Source organism: Onychomys torridus, chromosome 4, assembly GCF_903995425.1.
Source record: "Onychomys torridus chromosome 4, mOncTor1.1, whole genome shotgun sequence".
NCBI classification, from domain to species: domain Eukaryota; kingdom Metazoa; phylum Chordata; class Mammalia; order Rodentia; family Cricetidae; genus Onychomys; species Onychomys torridus.
The window spans coordinates 93,825,868-93,848,708 of record NC_050446.1 but is presented as its reverse complement, the minus strand read 5'-3'; the positions used below and the strand labels follow the sequence as shown (position 1 = coordinate 93,848,708).

The following is a 22,841-nucleotide window of genomic DNA, read 5'->3' as shown; positions in this document are numbered from 1 at the left end:
CAAGATTGTATTATTTCCTGGAAAAAAAAAAACCTGTTTCAGGTGGGAGGAGGTAGGAGGGGGGTCTGTGGATAGCATGTGGAATGAGTAGAAAATTTCTTAATAAAGAAAAATGAAAAAAATTGAATTTCTGATTAAGTGTGCAATCTTAATTAATTCATTCAGGACCGCAGTTCTATTAATCATGATTTGTATTGAATACATAGTCCCAGTTTATAGAAGTGGGATCACTGTATGATGACATAATTTCAATTAAATAATTAATTTGAAACTTAAGAAAAAAACCGTTTCTCCTTGTGGTGTGGCTCAGCCCTAGCACACACCTTTAATCCAAGAGCTTTCTGCTTGAATATTGTAAACGACTAAATCAAGTCAGCCATAGGTCAAGAGCAAGCAACCAGTTGACAGGAAGTGAATGTAGGATTATTAGGAAAAAATGTAGAGTGAAGGGAGTCAGAAGGACGGATAGACACACCGGAAGTAGAAGGGAGGGACATTCATTTTGAGCAGAGGTGTTTGAGACAGCATAGGGAGGCTTCTGGAATGTAGGCTGAGGAGGGTCCACTGGGTGCTTTCTCTGCCTCTGAGCTAGCAGGGTTCTACCCCAGCATTATCTCCCCAGTCTTTATTGGTAAAATCAAACAAATGATTGAGATTTTGTTAAAAAAGAACAAATAACACTGGTTCCAAAGATAATGAACTGATGGAATATTCTAAATAAAAGAATGTTGTGGGGCTCTGAAAAAAAAAAAAAAAAGAGTGGTGGTGGTGTACACCATTAATCAGTCCTAGCACTTGGAAGGCAGAGGCAGGTGGATCTCTGAGTTCCAGGACAGCCTGGACTAGTACATAGAGGAACCCTGTCTTGAAAACAAAAATAAAACAAACAACCTTAAAGATACATTTCTTTCGGAGTATGCTTTGCTTATAAAGGAGTACCTGGCACTTGGGAGGCAGGATCTCTGTGTGTTCAAAGCTAGCTTGATCTACAAGCATGTTCCGGGACTACCATCTGACAAAGATCAACCCTAAGAACAGTCTTACTTCAAACCACAGTCCCTGCCTGGTAGCCCTCTACCCTATACCTGTGGATCTTGGCCCAGCATTGTTCTTACAGCCAAGTTTAACACGTGTAAATTGCCTCTTTTGCTGTCTTAGCTGAAGAATAAGACAAACTTTGACATTTCTCATGGGAAGAACTTAGTGGAATGAATAGTTTTATCATTCTGTTTAGAATCTTAACAGAAACTAAGGATTATAACAGGTCTTTCTTTGGACATCCAGTTCCTAAATAAATAAAATGACACAGAGACTTTTTGTTGTTGTTGTTTTTGAGACAGGGTTTCTCTGTGTAGTTTTGCGCCTTTCCTGGAACTCGCTTTGGAGACCAGGCTGGCCTTGAACTCACAGAGATCCGCCTGCCTCTGCCTCCCGAGTGCTGGGATTAAAGGCGTGCGCCACCACCGCCCAGCAGACACAGAGACTTATTAAGTATGAAAACTTGGCCTTAGCTTAGGCTTGTTCCCAGCTAACTCTTATAACTTAACCCTTTTTAATCTATTTTCTGCCATGTGCCTCATTACCTCTCCTCAGTTATGTCTGACTTCCTCTAATTATGCTGGTGAATCTCAGCCTGATTCTTTCCTGGAATCCCCAACCTCCCAATCCTGCCTATCCTCTCCTACCTAGCTATTGGCCATTCAGATCTTTATTAAACCAATCAGAAGGTGCCTTAGTAGAGATACAGTGTACAAAAAGATTATTCCACAACAAAGGATTTATTGAGATGAAACGTAAGGTGGTCCCTAAAAGGGAAATGAATTAAAATGTGATGGTCCTTTGGTAGGGAAAAGGGGCTGGCTAAAGAAACCCATCCTGGCTGGGTGGTGGCGGCGCAGGCCTGTAATCCTAGCACTCAGGAGGCAGAGGCAGGTGGATCTCTGTGAGTTCGTGGCCAGCCTGGTCTATAGAGCTAGTCCAGGACAGGCTCCAAAGCTACAGAGAAACCCTGTCTCGAAAAACCAAAAAAAAAAAAAAAAAGAAAGAAAGAAAGAAAGAAAGAAAGAGGAAGGAAGGAAGGAAAGAAAGAAAGAAAGAAAGAAAGAAAGAGAGAGAGAGAGAGAGAGAAAAGAAAGAAAGAAAGAAAGAAAGAAAGAAAGAAAGAAAGAAAAGAACGAACGAACCCGGCCCTGGAGCTCAGAATTAGGGAAGGCTGGCTCAGGTAAGGCCAGTGAGAGAAACAGTTTAGCTCAGATCAGAGCCATCTCTGCCCCTGTCCAACTGACTTGTGAAACCAACCAATCACAGCAGGACAGCAGAATCCTGGCCCTACAGCCCAGGACCAGGGAAAGAAACACAGCCTGTGTGTTTGGGACCTGAGTCAGAGAAATGAACACTTTATCCCAAAACCCAGAACCCAGGAAATATGCCCTGACTCTGAAACTAGTACCAAAAATAACACTCTTGGCCCCTAGAATCAGAGTCAGTGAAAGAAATGTGCCCTGGCCTTAGAGAGTGTCAAAAAGCCAAGAAAGGCCAGTGAAAGAAACACAGTTTGGCCCTGAAATCAGGGCCATCTCTGCCCCTTGCCCACAAAACTGGCCAATCCCTGGGCAGAAAATAAACTAACCAATCACAGTTGACTCTGCCCCTAGACATCCCATATAAACCTCCCTGCTCGGTCAGTTGGGAGCTGTTCTCTCCACCCTGGTAGAGACAGCTACTCTCCTGGACTCCTCCTTCCCAAATAAACCTTTCTCAATAGTTTTGGGTGAAGACCCTCATTCACTGGTACACAGAAGAACCTTGCTGGGACGCCCAATAGTAGACCGAGCAAGAGAAAGCTGGTAACACTGAGCTGGAGATTATGGCTTGACAGGAAAGGAGCAAGATTGCTGAGTCCTGCGTGGAGACCATCCTCATCACACCAGGTATATCCTGACTTTCCCGAAGAGTCAGGATACCCTTCCTTGCTGAAGCAGTTCCAGGCCTTCTCTCCTGAGAAGTCAGAAAATTTTCCTTTCCAAGGTTGGGCTGTTTCTTTGTAATTCCAGCCATCAGAGCTGTGTTTAACAACTTCAGGTGTCTGGGAAACCTTCAGGGCAGAGCTCTTGTTCTAAGTAGCTCGAGGTGTCCAGGATACCTTACCCTCTAGGCTGAACTGTCTCCTTGCAGTTTCAGCCATTAATTTACTAACATTTTGGTGCTGAAACCCAGGACACCAAACCCAGAAATTTTGCATTTACTTACACCTTCTCTTCAGATGGTTATGTTACCACTGGGCAACACAGACCAGAAACCACAACTAAGGTATTAAGAAACCCCGAGGGCTGGAGAGATGGCTCAGAGGTTAAGAGCACTGGTTGCTCTTCCAAAGGTCCTGAGTTCAATTCCCAGCAACTACATGGTGGCTCACAGCCATCTATCATGAGATCTGGTGCCCTCTTCTGGTCTGCAGGGATACATGCAGGCAGAACACTACACATGATAAATCTTTTAAAAAAAAAAAAAAGAGAGAGAGAGAGAGAAACCCTCGGGGGAGATAAAAACTGAGGTGGTGATATACACCTTTAATCTCAAAAGGCAGAAGCAGGGATCTCTGAGTTCAAGGCCAGCCAAGGTGACCTTGTCTCAACCCTATCCCTTAAATAACAGACACCTAAAGCCCACTTTAACAAGGGCCCGTGGAAAGGCCTCTTTTCCCATTGTAACTTACATTATCTGATATTACCCATTTCAAAGTAACAGCACACAGTAAATTTCAGTACATTCTCAGCTCATGCTTTATTGCTAAAAACATACACATACAGGTGCAGTTTCAAACTCTCAAAACAATTCCTTTTCCAAGGAGTCAAATGTCTTCAAAACTCCCAAAGATGCATAGATTAAGAAGCTGCCTTTTGTAGTGCTTCAAACATTCAGTGAAGCTTCAAACATCACCTCGTATAAACCAATGGCGCAATGGAAGATAACATGGAAGAGCAAGCAAACAGCAACACCTGTGCTTGAAGGGCAGACGTCACTCCACCGTCAGGTAGATTCCTTGAATATTCATAATCCTTTTCATTACAGGAATGGGTGGGTTAAGGTTAATGACCAGACTAGCAACATTTAAAGACTGAAAACATGCTGGCAGAAAGAATATATATTTGATCCTTGGGATGGAGTGTCAGTGTTGAGGACTGGTCCCAGGGCCTAAGTGTTCTCCAAGAGCTATATCCCAAGCAAAAAAAAAAAAAAAAAAAAAAAAAAGCACATTTAAATTAAGGACACAGCACACCATTACCAAAGGTGTCAAAATGCTTAGAAAATATCAGTTATTTTAAGTATATTGACTTTAAGGGTGTTTATAAGTCTGAGCTCTACCAAATATACATTTAATTTTCCTGTGCGATCTGTTTTAATTGACTTTAGTGGACTATTAGGAAGATGTTAGAAGAACAAACTCTGACCTTACACCTTTCTTGGCTGGCAGATATATCAAGAGGCAAAGAACATTTCTATTTGGGATCCATCACACACCTCCATTCCTGAACTTCAGTCAGAAGCAAACACCACACTGACAACTCAAATTCAGTTCTGAACACTGAAAGTTACCCTTCTAGGTGACATCCATAGCAAAGCTCCGCAGCAAACGGTAAATTCCAGACTAGTTTTCCATCATGTAACAGGTAAATTGGATTAAACTAAGTGAAAGCTTTATTTGAATTCTATTTAGGTCTCTCACACATTATAAATACTTTTCATTATTTGTCAAAACTATTTGTTGCTTGGATCATTTCCAAGTCAAGAAGTCTAAGAGATTCTTAGCTTCCACCATGGGTTTTGGTAGTGCTGGCAACTGAACGCTTTTCTCAGCTGACTGCTCTGCCATTAGGTTACACCTCTGCTCCTTTCGCCATCTTTGTTCATCCAAATACACGTCTTTTTTGGAAGAAGAGAAACCTTTCCTGTCACTAGGAATCAAAAGTTTTAGGCAAGATCCACACTTTGACCATCTCATCTGGAGTGTAGCTCAACAGTTGTAAAGCCAGCAACAAGTGTGATCTAAACAGCAATGGCAGTACTTCTGTACCTCTGCAGAGACCCTTAGTGCGGGGTCCCTCACACATGGTCAGTACCAGGACCTTCCAGATCAGATGCCTCATTACTGAAAAACTGAAGTATGTGCACACTGATGCTATACACCTCCAAGATACTAATTTGTCTCCTGCAAAGGAGTCTAGCTATGGCACTAAGGCTGGCTTCTGCCTATTCAGGGACTACAGAGCATGCATCTCGCTTAATCTACAGTTTTAAGAAACTCCAAACTTAGGTCTATATAAAACCTAATTGAACAAGTCCCAAAGCTGGTTGTTTTGCAAACTGAACACTTATTTCTGAAGTAAGATGACTCTACTTAGTCTATTTCCTGACTCTTCTGGAACCCTGCACCATTCTATTATAGCAGCTTATTCAACATGCTTAGTTGCAAACATGCTTGGGAATAAATATAGCTAGGAAACAGAGCAAGCATTGCTTGCTGTATTCCTAACAGTTTGAATGTCTTGTGGTTGCCCCTTATTTATCTTGTACTTCACATTTTTCAATGGAAGTAAGACAATCTTTAATTAGAAAACAAAAATAATTCAAACAATACAACCAAGCTATTGGTTTAAGTATCTATTGCTTCATTATTGATAAATGCATATAGAAAATTACTAGTAACTACCTAAGAATGAAAATTCAACCATGCATTAAAATGTTAGCATTCTAGAATCAGTTGTGGGCCTGCTACTATTGCTTACACTTTCAACCAGGCCTGATTTTAATAAACATGCAAACCCTTTGATTCAGACCTGTGGGGAAAGCAATGATACATGCAAATTCAACTGAATATGTCAGTCAAATTCCTTAGATGCAGTCAGGTACACTTATCTACTATAATGCTGCTTCAAAACAGAAACAAGTCATATACAAAGAGGCTAAACTTAAGACTTCTATTTAGTTCTAAAGGCTTAGCTAGAAATCCTGGCCCTTTGAAGATAAAGAGTAAGTTGAAAGCCCTGGGAAAAAGGAACTGAGGTGACTGTCTTCACGGAGCAGTATGTTTTCTGGGCCACTTACTGAGAGCTGTAGGGGTGGTAAGGATACTTAGGCAGAATGGTTTCTTTTCTGATTCACATTAATGAACAGCTCCCTGGGGGAAGATGAGGAGCAGAAGTACAACAATGTAAACTCAAGCAGTAATGCCCTGAAGTTTAGCATAGCCCTCTGCATTTTAAAACTCTTGGCCAAGGGGTTCTTCCCAAATGGTAGAATTAATAGCCAAGCAATGTTCTAAATAAACTAGAGACAGTTTGCTTGCATCTACAGCACCATGAGAATGTAAACTCCTGAAGGTGAGGGGGGGGTCTCTTCATATTTTGCATATCACAGGTACATAAAGAGTGAACAAGAGACTACAGAAAGACTGAATACTAATTACCTACATACTTTGAGACCACAAAATCTTGTAGCATAGTTTTACACTTAGAACCATAAACATGGCTGTTAAGGATAATTTCTAATGTAATTGAATTAGCCATGTCTCCATGATCATGCAGGTGTCTGAATATTGCTTGGTTGTCCCAAACCTAACATGGACAGGACAGGACATTAGAGAGACTACACTCAGTATCGCCCTTTCCCTCCCCTAGGATTGTAATAAAGTAATTCAAGAGAGTCTGAGAGCTACAAAACTACTCTTTAACGTTTCTTCCCTGGGAAAACAAAGGAACACAGACGCAGATCTTCTCACTGTTCAAGTAGCTACGATGGACGTGAGGTAAAGGAAGTGAGGAGTCACCCCAGTTTCACTCTTGAATCTTCATGTGAGCTGTGTGATTCCTCAGATCGAGAAAGGAATGAGTTTGCTGGGTTCTCCTTGTTAAAAACTATGCAGTCACACACAGGCCATAAGCTTCATCACATACATGTATCAGACATACAGACAACTCCCAGCCTGGGTGCTGCCTAGCCATTTTGTTTACCTTTAATTCCTAACTTTCTTCATCCTAAGTACAAGGAAAAGCCAGCAAGTTCTTGAGGGCCCCCCCACCCCACACACACCAATCACACACAAAACAACCTTTTCCTTTTGGAAAAGTAGCCAGGAAGCCAATGAACAAAGGTTACAAAGCATACATCATTCTACACAGTAAATAACTATTAATAAAAACAATTTAAGCAAGACCCCTACATGTTGGCTTCACTGGGACTGTAGAAATACATTTGTTAGCAGATTAAGCACTAGAAAGATTTCAACAGCTGTAAACTCCAGGGAAACAAAATAGGGTCTTTAACACATATATGAAAGTTGGTATTTTTCACGCAGATATATTCATATACATTCATAGTTTAAATGCTTTTTAACTTAGGATGTATTTTCCTTTTGTGGACTCTGAGACTGCAGAGGTCCACAAATTCAAATAGTGGTACTCAACCATACACCTCTGTGAACACAAATTACTATACATGCGAAACTGTTATTGCTACTAAATTCCACCTCAACATTTTTAGTTCATTTATGGCTTTTATTTTTTGCAATAGGAAATATCCTTTCCTATATACTGTGCTACTTTATATGCATTACTTTTTCAAGTTTTTTAAATTTTTCCTTTGTTTCTTAAATTGAAATGCTTTTCAGAAGCAGATTCTCCCAGGTGCTAGCCACCTACTTGATATTCTACGCCGATTCCTGGGTCCCTGTATACCTAATACTAGACTCATACCTAGTTTGTGTGGGGAAAAAAAGTCACATTAAAAATAAGTTTTACGCCCGGGAGGTGGTGGCGCACACCTGTAATCCTAGCACTCAGGAGGCATAGCCAGGCGGATCTCTGTGAGTTCGAGGCCAGCCTGGTCTACAAGAGCAAGTCCAGGACAGGCTCCAAAGCTACAGAGAAACCCTGTCTCGAAAAACCAAAAACCAAACAAACAAAAAGTTTTATATTTTCTATCATACTAATGTACTACATGTTAGTAAGTCCTAGACTCTCTTTGCTTTTGGTTTTCTGAGACAGGCTCTCATGTAGCTCAGGTTAACCTCCAACTCACTAAACAGCAAAAGACAAACCTTGAACCCCTGATCCTCCTGCCTCAGCTTCCCAAATGCTGGGATTGCAGGCATGCACTACCACATCTGGCAGGCTCTAATTCTAAAATTAAAACAAAACAAAAAACTACCTACAACACTCCAGAAAACTATTACTTCCAAGTTTCCTAGGCAGCTTTTAGAGGTAGGAATTCCATTTTACAGAAAACTTTCTTTTTTTAAAACAAAGCAACTACTTTATTTCCATAAGGAAAGTAGAAAAAAGCCTAGAGTACAGGATACTCCAAACTGCTGACAAGGTTCTGCAATTAACACACATGCAGCAAACAGGAAAGGAAATGGCCACAGCAATTAGCATAGCATCTCAGACATGCAAAATAGAAAATAATTCTCTGGACACAAAATAGGGAAAATGAACCCAAGACATACAATACAGACAATATAAGAACAAGCAAGCTTCAAACTAAGAGAGCAAGACATAACCATGAAACGAGGCCTTGCTTTGAGGACCGAAAAGCTGCAAAGGCAGTATTTCTAGCTACCTTGTGAAAGGCTAACATTTCCCCAAGCACAATGTCATTTCCGTTCAGACATTAGTGGTTTTGGCCTTTATCTCCTGTCCCCAGGGAGAATATCACAGATTCATACACAAAAAAAGTAAAGGTCTAGGATTTTCCACTCTTTTTACACTACTAGCTATTATCAATATTTCATTCTGAAGTTTAAAATTATACTAAATGCATGCACTAACCCCTAACATGGCACTACAATATGCTACCAAGCACTACTGCTTACAAAACTATACACATCTCAAAATGGAAGACATTGGTGATTTTGTTGTTCTGAAACAACTTGTAACACTTGTCCACAAGTATTAAAATATACATATATATATATATATATTTATATTGCACATATCCCATTTTTGTTTAGTAACTTTAAAAGAAAACTGCCAGCTTCCATGGAGAAGGGAGGCGGCAGGCTACAGATGGAAGCACAGCTCTAAAATGGTAGTTTTTGCTGCTATTAAGAAAACCCAAGCAAGACCACAAAATGGAAGTGTACCACACACCAGGCAACCACAACTGGCACGTCCCCAGGTGTGAAATGCCATCTGATGCTGACAATGCAGGATACAGGAGTGTCTTTGATAAAGCACACTCAACACCTGAAGGTTTAAGCTACAAACCTGAAGCATCTGGAGCAAAAGATGACAGCTCCTTGGTGTTGACAGCCCTGCCCGAGGGCCATATCCCACAAAGTTGCTCAAAGGAAGGTGCAGGAGGACTTGGGCATCTATGAGATGCTCAGTGATCAGCTAGTTTTCATTGTCTTCTAAATGAAAATGTAAGTGGCTAGGGTACTTAAAGAGGAAAAAAAAATGGGTTATACTTTTGTTTCATTTTGAGACACGGTCTGTCATTCAGGCTGGCCTTGATCTTGTGGCTGGCCAATCATCCTGCCTCAGCCTCCAAAATGCTGTGGTTACAGGCATGGGCTATCAAGCCCAGCAATTTAGGTTACCTTTCTCTCTGTATTTCTCTAGTGTTTTATCATTATTTGCTTTCATTAAAAGGTTATTTATAGTAAGTATTTTATGAAAAAAGCTTTCGTATAAATTCAAATTTGTTGCCCAATCTGAATAACCATTAGAATGTTTAACATTCCCTAATTTTGATCATTTCTATGACTCAAATTTACAACACTGGGAAATAGTTCCAGAAATCAGCTCCAACAGCACCTGTTCCTAACTCTAGCAACTTTAAAATTCCTTCTCTATTGGCAACCATTGAAAACAACAGTTCATTCCCTTGTAAAAGCCTGGCATCCCATAAAATAGACTTTTGTTGACTTGGAAGCAAAGAGAGGTTTTCATGATGGTTCCTCATAACTGTTAAAGGAAAAATGAACACACATCATTTCTTATTGGAACTAGTTTCCTCAAGGTCTTCCCAACCCTGACCTGAATTTCCTCTAAATCTACAGTGACTTGGAACAAGGTCCACAATTCTTATTTGACCCGCTTTTCTTATTTGAAGTTTTGTTCAGATCCTGAATTTCTTCCAAGAGTATAGTGAACCGACCACAGGACTGGAAACATTGCTTCTGAGATCCATTCTCTGGGAAGAAAGTTCAATTCAAATTGGGAAAATTTACCTGAGTCCCAGAATTTCAGCCTTACATTACATTAACACCTAGAAAAATAAATGTCCAACCAAGTACTCATCCTGGGATGAAGGTTATTTATGCTTTTATAACAAATGCAACTACATAATATAAAAATCTAAAAAGTCAGATGCTGCTACATTAGACATCGTGGCTTCTTTTTCTCAGAAGAGAATTTACACACCCCCAAGTTATTTTTTCCTTCACTCCTGTATGTTCAAAGTTGAAGGTGAGTTATAATAAAGGGTCCACCACATAACACACGTCACTTTCCTTCCAGCTACAGCCACATAGAAAACTGAAGTCACATGTGCTACATGAGATTCCACAAAAAAGAATGCAGTCTCGGAACACAGAGTGCTGTTCCTGGGCTCACTTTTCCTTTCTGCTGCTGTTTTTGAGACAGTCTCACCATGTGGTCAAAGCTGGACCTGAACTTCTGATCTTCCTGCCTCAGCCTCCCAGCACTGGCAGTAGGAGGCAAGCATCACCCCAGCCTGTTCTCTTCCCACTCCAAACTAGTCACAGGCCAGCTGGTCCTTCCTGAGAAGGATGAAAACAGCAAAACAGACAAAGCTCAAACACTTACGACCATCAAACTGTCTGAAGCCTTCTCAAACGACAGCTTTCTTCTCCAAAAGAAAAATCTTGTTAGAAAATGTGGATTTATACACATAAAAATGTGAATCTGTACACACTGCAATGGTTTCACTCCCATTCATAGGAAAGCAACCTTGATATCTTGCCTTTTGCCTTTATCATAACAGAGACTTGTTTTTCTCCAGGAAATTCTGTCAAAGGGTGAGCTAGGGGTTAGATAATGTTTTTTTCACCTCCAATTATAATGAATATTTGGAATTTATCACTGCAGTCTCAACTGTGCTTATAATAGTGTTAAAACTGGCAGACTTAAAAACAAAACAAAACCAAATGAAACTTGAAGTCACCCACACTTGGCATTTGTTTAGTTTTGTTGTTTGGAGCTTTTAAAAGGAAGAATTCACGATGCACAACCTAAGCACCTGTTTCCAATTCAACACCTTCCTTCCACTTGCACATGGTGTCTTTCTAATGGAGCGAACTGCAGCAGAAGCCTCATGGGAGTCGGTTTCTCCTGAGCTCAGCAGGACTGCTGCATCCCAGACTCCTCTCTGCTGAATGAGGTGGAGTTAAGGAAAGGCAGGCAGGCAGCAGTCTCTCCGTTCCAAACCGTGGAGGTGTGTGTAGAAGACACCCGCATTTCACCAGAGGAAGCAGCTGGATCAAAGAACCAGGACGCCCCACTGAGAAGACAACACAGACATTCCTGGAAAAACATACCAAATTTCAAATAGGAAGATTAGGAAAGGGACTAGTATGTTTAAAATCAGTATTTAAACTGGGCGGTGGTGGCGCACGCCTTTAATCCCAGCACTTGGGAGGCAGAGCCAGGTGGATCTCTGTGAGTTCGAGGCCAGGCTGGGCTACAGAGTGAGTTCCAGGAGAGACTCAAAGCTACACAGGGAAACCCTGTCTTGAAAAACCAAAAACTAAAAAAATTAGTATTTAAAACACACACACACACACACACACACACACACACACACACACACACGCCCACACGAATATTTTAGTTAGGTGTACTGTGTTCACTTGTAGCCGGCAGTACTGAGGCTGAGGCATAGAGATTACAGAGTTCAAAGCCAGGCTGAGATAGGTAGTGAGACCATGCCATAAACTAATGACATCTTTTCTATCCCTCAAAAAGAAACCTCGTGAGGCTGGAGAGAGGGCTCAGCGGTTGAGAACACTTGTGCTCGTAGAGGACCCTAATTCAGTTCCCAACATCCAGATGGTAGATTATATAACAGGGCACACACACGGGGAAAACATTTATACACATAAGGTAAGTCTAAAAAAAAAAAAAAAAAAGTTTTCTTTTTAATTAAAACAAACAAACAAAAAAATCCTTGGGTGGCACAAGTCATAACTCAATGATAAAGTGTTTGGTTTTGTTGTTTTGGTTTTGGTTTTTCGAGACAGGGTTTCTCTGGGTAGGTAGCCTTGGCTGTCCTGGAACTACCTCTGAAGACCAGGCTAGCATCAAACTCACAGAGATCCACCTGTCTCTACGTCTTAAGTGCTAGGATTAAAGGTGTGCATCACCACTACCAAACAGATAGAGTGCTTTTGTAGCATAAGGTAAGCCCTGGGTTCAAACCATAGAATGGTTTAAAAGAAGTAAATAAATAAAAGCAAAAGTAAAATCCTGCATCCATTAAAAAACCATTTTAGCAGATTATAGTGGCATAAGCCTATAATCCTAGCACCTGAGAGGCAAAAGCTGGAGGATTACCAAATATTTAAGTCAACCTGGTCTACATGGCAAATTCCTGGACAGCCAGGGCTACAAAGAGAAAAACTGTCTTGAAAAACCAAAACAAACAACAAAAACAACCCAGGACCTTGCATCCTAAGCAAGCCATCAACTCCAGTCTTCAGTTCTTTGCTTATTTGATTAATATTATTTATTTATGAGTGTTTTACCTGCATGTATTTACACTACATAAATGCCTGATGCCCATCATGTCAAAAGAGGGTGTTGGATGTCACTTGGGTGCTAGGAACCGAATCTGGAGGTCCCTGAAAGAACAGCCAATGCTTTTAACCACTGAGGCATCTTTCTAGGCCCTACAATGGTCTTTGTTGGCTAGCTGATTGGTTCTATTATGATAGGGTCTGTCTGTGTCAGCCAGCCTGGCCTTGAATTCCCAATTCTCCTACTTCAGCCTTTTAATTACTGAATTTCTTTTCTTCTTCTTTTTTTTGAGACAGGGTTTCTCTGTGTAGTTTTGGTGCCTGTCCTGGATCTCACTCTGTAGACCAGGCTGACCTCCAACTCAGAGAGATCTGCCTGGCTCTGCCTCCCGAGTGCTGGGATTAAAGGCTTGTATCACCACTGCCCTGAATTGTTTTTAAGAAGTTGCTTTGGTTTTGGAGACAGTGTCTCACTATATAGCTCTCTCTATAACTCTAGGTAGAGCAGAGGCCTTGAACTCAAGAGAATTGCCTGCCTCTGCTTACACAGTGCTGGGACCAAAGGCATGTGCCACTAAGGTCCTGGTTTTGATCCTTATTACCTTAAAATAAAAATAATAGAACTGGCCGGATGGTGGTGTCGCACGCCTGTAATCCCAGCACTTGGGAGGCAGAGCCTGGTGGATCTCTGAGTTCGAGGCCAGCCTGGGCTACCAAGTGAGTTCCAGGAAAGGCAAAAAGCTATACAGGGAAACCCTGTCTAGAAAAACAAAACAAAACAAAACAAACAAAAAGAACTGAAGTGGGTGCTGAGAACATGGCTTATTTGGTAAAGTGTCTGTTATTCAAATGAGTTTGGATCCCAGCTTCATGGAATAGCACATGAGCATAATCCCAGTGCTGGGAAGGAGATGGGAAGATCTCTGGGGCTAACTAACCAGCTGGTGTAACCAAAACTGGTCAGCTCCAGGTTTAGTGAGAAAACTATCTAAAAAATAAGGTGGGGAGGGACTGGAGAGATGGCTCAGAGGTTAAGAACACTGACTGTTCTTCCAGAGGTCCTGAGTTCAATTCCCAGCACCCATATGGTAGCTTACAACCACCTGCAATGAGATCTGATGCCTTCTGCTGGCCTGCAGGGATACATGCAAACAGAACACTGTATACATAATAAATAAATAAATCTTGAAAAAAAGTGGGGAGAATATGATGAAGACACTTGACATCAGCTCCTAGATTCCACCAGAATCTAGGCACCAGATCTCATTACAGATGGTTGTGAGCCACCATGTGGTTGTTGGGAACTGAACTTGGGGCCTCTCCAACATATATAACATGCATACACACAAATAATGCCTAACTACATTTATTTTTTAATCAGTTTATATTCTTCAATTTAATTAAATACAAATGTTTTCTGTACGAAACTAAATTATTGGTTGGGTAAATGATTTATCATCTTACTTACTGCATTTGCTTTGGTTAAAATATAAAATAGAAGCCAGTAGTGTGGTCACATGAGCCTATGTGCAAGTTCATACACACACACACGATAGATAATAATTATCAATGACTTGGTCTTTTGGTTTTGTTTGTTCTTTAAAGCCTTTTTTAAAAAGAGATTGATTGATTGATTATGTATATAGTGTTCTGTCTGTATGTATGTCTGCGTATCAGAAGAAGGCACCAGACCTCATTACAGATGATTTCAGATGATTTTGAGCCACCATGTGGTTTTTGGGAATTGAACTCGGGACCTCTGGAAGAGCAGTCAGTGCCCTTAACCTCTGAGCCATCTCTCTAGCCCTGGCTGCTCTGGAACTCATTCTGTAGACCAGGCTGGTCTCAAACTCAGAGATCACCAGCCTCTGCCTCTGCTTCCCGAGTGCTGGGATTAAAGGTACACCACCACTGCCCAGTAGTCTTTGGGTTTTATTTATTAAAACAAATGTCTTACTATGTAGCCCAGATTAGTTTCAAACTCAGTCCTCACCTCAATTTCCCAAATCCCAAATGCTGAGAATAAACATGTGCCATGGTGTCTGGCTTTTAATCATTTTTATATTTATCTTCTGCTGAAGTTAACAGTTTAGTGTTTTGATTCTATCACTATAACAGTATTTGGAATGATTATCCCGTTACTACTTACTTGCCAAGTCCTGAGTTCAGAATTCTGAGCTGAATATAAAAGCACCTAAGGTCACGAATCTATTCATCCTGTGTGCTGAGGTTCCTGAAAATAAAAAGAACAGAAAGGTAAGTGTCTTAGCTTCTTTCCTATTGCTGTGACAAGACACCATCATTTAAGTGAGCTTATAGTTTCAGAGGGTCAGCATCCATGATGGCAGAGCAAAAAAGCATGGTGGTAGGAACAGTGAGCTCACATCTCTAACAGCAAATAGGAGGCAGAGAGAGACCCAACAGGAATGACTCTAGGTCTTTTGGCCCCTCAAAGCCTGACCCTAGTGATATACACCTCTAAGACCTCCTAATCCTTCCTAAACAGTTCTACCAACTTGGGACCAAGTATTCAACCATGAGTCAATGGGGGCCATTCTTATTCAAACCACCAAAGCAAGGATATACCCATTACTAATACTACCAGTATTCCTATACAACCATTCTAAGAAAAATGCACTCTCTTAAGTATTCTAAAAGAATAACTAGCCGGGAGGTGGTGGCACACGCCTTTCATCCCAGCACTCGGGAAACAGAGGCAGAAGAATCTCTGAGTTGGAAGCCAGCCTGGTCTACAGAGTGAGATACAGAACAGGCACCAAAACTACACAGAAAAACCCTGTTTCAAAAACCAAAAAAAACCAATAACCATAAAATCACTTTCTGTCTTCCTATGGTAGAACTAATGTTTTAAAACATCAACATTTTTGGAGAAGTAGTTCTGAAGCTTTTATGCAACACTTAGAATTTATGATACTAGGGACTAGAGAGGTGGCTCAGGGGTTAAGAGGACTGACTGCTCTTCCAGAGCACCAGAGTTCAATGCCCAGCACCTACATGGCAGCTAATTCCAGTTCCAGGGGATCTGGCACCTTCACAGACATACATGCAGGTAAAAATAAAAATAAATAGTTCTTTAAAGAAAAAAAAAGTGTAACTGTGCATAAAACTTCCAGCAGTGTATGGTCATCTACTTAAGACTTGCTTTCAGTGCAAATACACTTCCCTTTCTAAAGATGGGGAAGAAAGAATGTTATATTCCTTTCCTCTGGCTCATACTTTTCTTCTTCTTCTTGTGTTATCAGATTAAAAAAAAAATCAAAACTATTATTGCCAAAGGGTTTTTGTTCTTGTTGTTGTTATTGGTTTTGTTTGTTTGTTTGTTTTATTTTTTGGGACAGAGTTTCTCTGTGTGGCTTTAGAGCTTGTCCTGGAACCTGTGTAGAATTTAACTGAGAGCGAATAAAGGGGCCCCAAATTCCAGAGATGCCCCATACAATTAAATAAGAACCGAATACAAATATCTTTTACAGTACTAATACTGTGTATTCACTCCAGCTATACAAATAATATTCTAACAGTATTTCCAAATCTATAGTTCTTAAAAATTTAGAATTTTTTTTTTAAGCATCGTAAACCGTTTCCCTTAATTCTGAGTGCATTTCACTGTTAGTCGAAATTAATGCGCCATAAGGACATTACCAGGCCGTACAAGGACAACGCTGCTTACTACGGTCATAAAAGTTTGCAGGTGCGAGGTAAAGGCTGAAGGGCCTATCTGTAACACACACCCCAATAAATACCAGAGGGAGCCTGTTACCTCACATCTCAAGGTCAACGCGCTGGGGACACCAAACACCCCGAGCTGCCACAGGCCTCACTGTTACCTGAACTGATGACGCCTTCGGTAACAGGTCACTGCAGATGTTAAAAACAATACGGAGATGTTCTTGGAGGAAATAAGTGGGCGATGAACACTGCGGCTTCCAGACACAGCCCGCGCGAGTGCAATCGTGGAGGGCTAGCGCAAAGCACACAGCGGCCAAAGCCAAGGGCACCGGGAAGGGCGTGGAGCGCCGGGAGGGGAAGAACCCCGCGGCCACATACCAGGAGGCGGCGCGGGCCGACTCGACGCCGCGGCGGAGGGAAAGCCCTGTACCGCCCAGGCCCCGCCGGCTCCCGCATTAGGCTCGTCGCCATCCCGTCCCGTACCACGCCGCCCACCGGCTGCTCGTCACCCGGTGAACAGACGGCCTTCTCGGCTCACCTCATACGGTCCGGCACAAGTACTGTGCCTCTCGGGGGAGGCCCGCCCGGGCCCGGAGGCCAGCTGCCCGGGGAACGCCTCACTCCGCCATCTTTGCTCCTTCTCCGATCCGCCAACCCCGGGGCGGAGACGCGAAAGGTCCCGCCCCGCCTCTGAGTGCTGATTGGATAGATCCTTGCTCGCACGCTCTCCTTCCGTCGCAGATTGGCTGGAAGGTACATCAATCAGCACGCCTTCCCTCTCTGGTTCTATTTTTTTTTCCTTGTTGTTGGCCCTGTAAGCTCAGGTTGAAGTTAAAGAGGAAAAGGGTTACTGTAATTCACTTGAGGAAAAAAAAAAAGTCCATATGGAGGCAGACTCATTTTCCAGTAGGATAGTGTGGCAAAGCCGAATAGCTGTTTTAAACTACCGTTAAAATAAATAGTTACTAGTAATTTCTGTCTTGGCCTAAAGGGTTTTTATCCCCGGGCTAACATTTCACCCAGAGGAACAGTTTCGTGGTTTCAGTTTTTCAAATTTTGACCCATTTAGAATCTTAAAAGCTGCAAGGTAGCCTGCTGTTTAAAGGCCAACACAGGAGCGCAGTTTTCCTCATCTTTGAGGGCCTGTCTGCTGAGTGAGAAGAGGTTTAATGGCAGTTTTCCTTCCAACTGTAGGATTTAAAGATCCTACAGCGATGGTTCCAGAAGAGGTAGGGAAGGCAAATAGCGTTGTTCTTCCATGCTATGAGTTCTATGAGAGCTCTCCTGGGTAGGTAGTGCTTGCTACACAACAGGTTTATCATCTGGCCCATTTATTTCTTTTTATTTTTTTCTTTTTATTTTTTATTTTTATTTTTTTAGCTGAGGATCGAACCCAGGGCCTTACGCTGCTCTACCACTGAGCTAAATCCCCACCTGGCCCATTTATTAAATCCAAATTCCTAGTCTGAACCTTCTGTGGGTTCATACAAAACATGGTCGTGTAGTTCCACAATGTCAGAATCTATTGAATAATAATAAATTCACAAGCTACATTGCTTCATTGGCTTCAACTTAACAAGCAGCCTTGATTTCCCTTGGTAGCTGGCAGATGGCAAAGACCTTGTAAAGGCTGGCCTCATTCACTAGGTAGCAGGTCATCCACCATATTGGTTATGTCCCTCATGCCAACTGAGCAACATACTCAGCCCAAACACATGTTCTTTTTCCAGTGTTAACCATGTATCAGATCATTATGCTTCACACAGTATTGTGTTTATGTATATATGTAGGCTACAGACCACCGACAAAGGATTACATAAATCTCTGTGTTCAAAGATGTTTGTTTTACTGCATCCAGACAGAGTTGGTACAAATGGGAAAGAGTAGCTGTAGTTACCTAGATATTACTGAACCCAGGTAGAAAGCCATAGCAGACTGAAGTCAGCTGAACGGTGAGCTGCGAAGGAGGGCTATGGTGAGGTAGAGGACTGAGTAAGGAGCAGAGGGGTATGCAGACAACAGTAATTCAAATGAGTGATTTCAAGCCATGGGGCCTGTGCTAAGCTGAAGCCCCGAGAACAGGCAGAAACAGTCTTGTCCATTCTTAACTCACTTAATCAGGGGGTCAGATGTGCTGTTTCCTTCCTATTTACATGGGGTATAAGTGAGGAATGTTCAGTAAGTCCTGCCTGATTTGTGAGTGTGCAGTGAAAACGCAGATCTTCATGCACGCAAGGTAAGCACCCATCTGAGCTCTATCCTCAGCCCTCTATTTAATATACTCATATCCATGTTTCTCATCTATTTTTATTTTAAATATATTTTTAAATATTTATTGTATGTAAAGAAATGCTTTCCCTTCACATATGCATGTGCACGTACCACTTGCTTGCTTGCTGCCTGAGGAAGTTAGAAAAGGGTGTCAGAGCCTATGATCTGGAGTCACAGATTCTTGTGAACTACCATGTCAGTGCTGAGAATCATACCTGGGTCCCTGCAAGAGCAACAAGAACTCTTTAACTGCGGAGCCATCTCTCCAACACATACTTTAAACCTTCAGCAATCCTCCCACCTCTGCCATCTAAATCCCAACTTACTTGGTTAAGTTTGTATTTTTCACTTTTCAGAATTGGGCTGAAGAATACCATGGTCTTTTTTGTTGTTGTTGTTTGTTTGTTTTTTTAAATGCATTGGTGTTTTGCCTGTGTATTCCTACGCAAGGCTGTTCGGGAAATGTAGTTATAGACAGTTCAGAGCCACCATGTGGGTCCTGGGAATTGAACCCTGGTCCACTGGAAGAGCAGTCATTGCTCTTAACCACTGAGCCACATCTCTAGCTTAATAATTGTAGTGCTGTACTAAGGAATTCTTGAAATTGATTTCTCCAATATTATTAACTCTAGTCTTCTACATTTTTACTAAATGGTATTCAATTATCATCCACTAATTTTCTTCTAATTTAACCATGTGAATACTATTATTAATATCACTAATACTGTGCCTATGCCATTGATCTGACATATATATACTCTTACTTATTCACTTTTTTTTGGAGACTGGATCTCATGTAGCAAAACTGACCTTGAGGGGCTGGAGAGATGGCTCAGAGGTTCAGTGTACTGTCTGTACTTTCAGAGGGCAATTCAATCCCCAGGACCACAACCATCTGCAACACCCTCTTCTGGCTATGGTGCACAGGTGTGTATACAGGCACTCATACACATAAATAAATTTTAAAATTTAAATATGATCTTGAAGTTCTGATTCTCCTCTCTACCCTTCCCATGTGTGCTACCATGCCTGGTTTTATACAGTACTAAGAATGGAACCCAGAACTTAGTGCACACTAAGCAAGCATTCTCCCAACCAAGCTACATCCTCGGTCCTATTTATTTAAATTTTAAGTTAATTTTAGATGTGATGGTTATTTTGTCAACTTGGCACAAGCTAGAGTCACCTGGGAAAAGGGGACATTCTCAATTGAAGAACTGTCTCCATCAGATTGGCCTGTGGACCTATCTGTGGGGACATTCCCTTGGTTAGTGATTGATGTGGGAGGGCCCAGCTCACTGTATATGGTGCCAGGCCTGGACAGGTAGACCTGTGCCTTGTAAGGAAGCAAGATTACCCAGGTGGTGGTGGCACACACCTTTAATCCCAGCATTCGGGAGGCAGAGGCAGGTGGATCTCTGAGTTCGAGGCCAGCCTGGTCTACAGAGTGAGTTCCAGCTGGGACTGTTACACTGAGAAACTGTGCCTCAAAAAGACAAAAACAAACAAAGAAAAGAAAGAGGATCAAGTTACGGGATAGAACCCCAAGCAGTGCTCCTCTGGGGTCTCTACTTTAGTTCCTGCTGGACTTCTCTTGATGATGGACTAAAAGCTGTTAAGTTGAAATAAACCATTTCCTCCCACAAACTAGGTCTGGACAGTGTTTATTGACATGAGGTTAACATCCCAAGGTTTTATTGTGGCAACTGTGTCTGACAAACAGTTAAAAAAAGCTTTGCAGGGTTGAAGTGATGGCTCAGAGGTTAGGAGCATTTGTTGCTCTTACAGAGGACCTGGGTTCTGGTCTCAGCACCATATAGTTGTTCAAATTGTTCATAACTCAAGTCCCAGGGGATACAATACCCTCCTCTGACATCCACAGGCATCAAACACACACAGTAATATATACATGTAGGAAAATACTCATAAAATAATATGTATATGAAATAAATTAAAAAGAGAGACAGGCCTTGCAATATGTGAACTGATGTGACATATTTACTTCTTTGCCAAAACATCAGCTTATCAGTGCTCATCAAATTGTTTTCCACATGGAGAGGATGTGGAGCAAGGGGAACACTCCTCCACTGTTGGTGGGAATGCAAACTTGTACAGCCACTCTGGAAATCAGTATGGCGGTTTCTCAGAAAATTGGGAATAAGTCTTCCTCAAGACCCAGTTATACCACTCTTGGGCATATACCCAAGGAATACTCAATCTTACCACAAGGACACATGTTCATATCAGCAGTATTTGTAATAGCAAGAACCTGGAAACAACCTAGATGCCCCTCAACTGAAGAATGGATAAAGAAGATATGGCACATATACACAATACAGTACTACTCAGCTGTAAAAAACAATATCATGAAATTTGCAGGCAAATGGATGGATCTAGAAAATATCATCTTGAGTGAGGTAACCCAGACTCAGAAGGACAAACATAGTATGTACTCACTCATAAGTGGATACTAGATGTGAGGGAAGGGATGGCCAGACTGCAACCCACAGCTCCAGAGAGGCTAGCTAACAGGGAAAGACCCTAGGAGGGACAACACATGGATGACCCTGTGAAGGAGAAGTGGATAAGATCTATATGAGTGGACTGGGTGTGGGGAGTGGTGGCAGAGGCGAGGAGTGGGGGATGAGAGCATAGGGAAATTGGAGGGTCAAGCTGGAACAGGGACAGAGTGGGAGGGCAGGGAGGAAGATACCATGATAGATGAGGACATCATGGGAATAGGAAGAGGCAGGGTGCTGGGGAGGCTCTCAGGAATCCACAAGGTTGACCCCATCTTGGTCTGCTGGCAGTGGACAAGAGGGTGCCTGGACTGGTCTACTCTGGTGTCCAGCCTAGCAAATAACCTAGCTGTCATCATAGAGCCTTTGTCCAGTGACTGATGGAGGCAGATACAGAGATCCATGGCCAGGCACCAGGCTGAGTTCCGGGAATCCAACTGATGAGAGAGAGGAGAGATACTGCAGGCGACGGACGTCGAGATCATTATGGGAGGATGTGCAGAGATGACCAGCCACACTAGTGGAAGCCCATGAACTGTGGCCTGGTGGCTGTGGAGCCCCCATGGGACTGGACTAGGCCCTCTGGACATGCAAAACAGTTGTTTGGCTCAAACTGTTTGGGGGGCACCCAGGCAGGGGGATCAGGATCTTTCCCTGGTGCATGGGCAAGCTTCTGGGAATCTGGTGCTTGTGGTGTGACACCTTGCACAGCCTTGGTGCAGTGGGAAGGGGCTTGGACCTGCCTAGGCTCAGTGTGCTGGGCTCTGCTGACTCCCCATGGGAGACCTCGATTTGGGGGATGTAGGGATGTGGGGTGGCTTGGGAAAGAGGGCTGGGGGATAGGAGGAGGGAGGGGGGTCTGTGTATAGCATGAGCAGTAGAAAATTTTTTAATAAAGAAAAAAAATAAAGAATGAAAAAGAGGGGTTGGGGATTTAGCTCAGTGGTAGAGCACTTGCCTAGCAAGCGCAAAACCCTAGGTTCGGTCCTCAGCTGCAGCAAAAAAAAAAAAAAAAAAGAAAGAAAAGAAAAGAAAAAGAAAAAGAATGAGCCAGGCGGTGGTGGTGCATACCTGTAACCCCAGTACTCGGGAGGCAGAGGCAGGTGGATCTCTGTGAGTTCGAGGCCAGCCTGGTCTACAAAGCGAGTTGCAGGACAGGCTCCAAAGCTACAGAGAAAACCTGTCTTGAAAAACAAAACAAAACAAAAAAGAAAATTAAAATGTTCTATCAGAATAAGTACTTATGTAATTAAAGTTCATACATTGTAAATGATATAAAGAATATTATTTATATTAACACAAATAAATTAATTTATACAAAAAATGTTTTCCACAGCTTCACAACCACATGGTTTCTTGTGAAATCCTTTGGAAAATATTACAAATAGAAAGAGGACTGTATCTGAAGTCCACTCTTGGCCCTTTGGCACCGTTTGTTTGTCATCTGAGCCTCCCCTTCCGTAGGGGGAGGGAGGCTGAGTGAGTGAAGTTCTGAGGGAATGTGTAGTCTGACATGGCTCCTTAGAACACTTTCTTTTTTTCTTTATTTAAAGATTTAAATTATTTGTTATGTATACAGTGTTCTGTTTGCATGTATCCCTGCAGGT

The 22,841-nt window shown here is 42.1% G+C and overlaps 1 long non-coding RNA gene across 1 annotated transcript; it reads right to left on the bottom strand.

Moving 5' to 3' along the window:
* Positions 1–10,300: 10,300 nt before the first annotated feature.
* LOC118582814 lies at positions 10,301–17,123 on the bottom strand. Its single transcript, XR_004944800.1, has 3 exons — positions 16,983–17,123; positions 14,907–14,990; positions 10,301–11,546 (listed from the first exon to the last, which is right to left on the bottom strand). It is a non-coding gene; the product is annotated as an uncharacterized LOC118582814 (long non-coding RNA).
* Between the last annotated feature and the right edge of the window lie 5,718 nt (positions 17,124–22,841).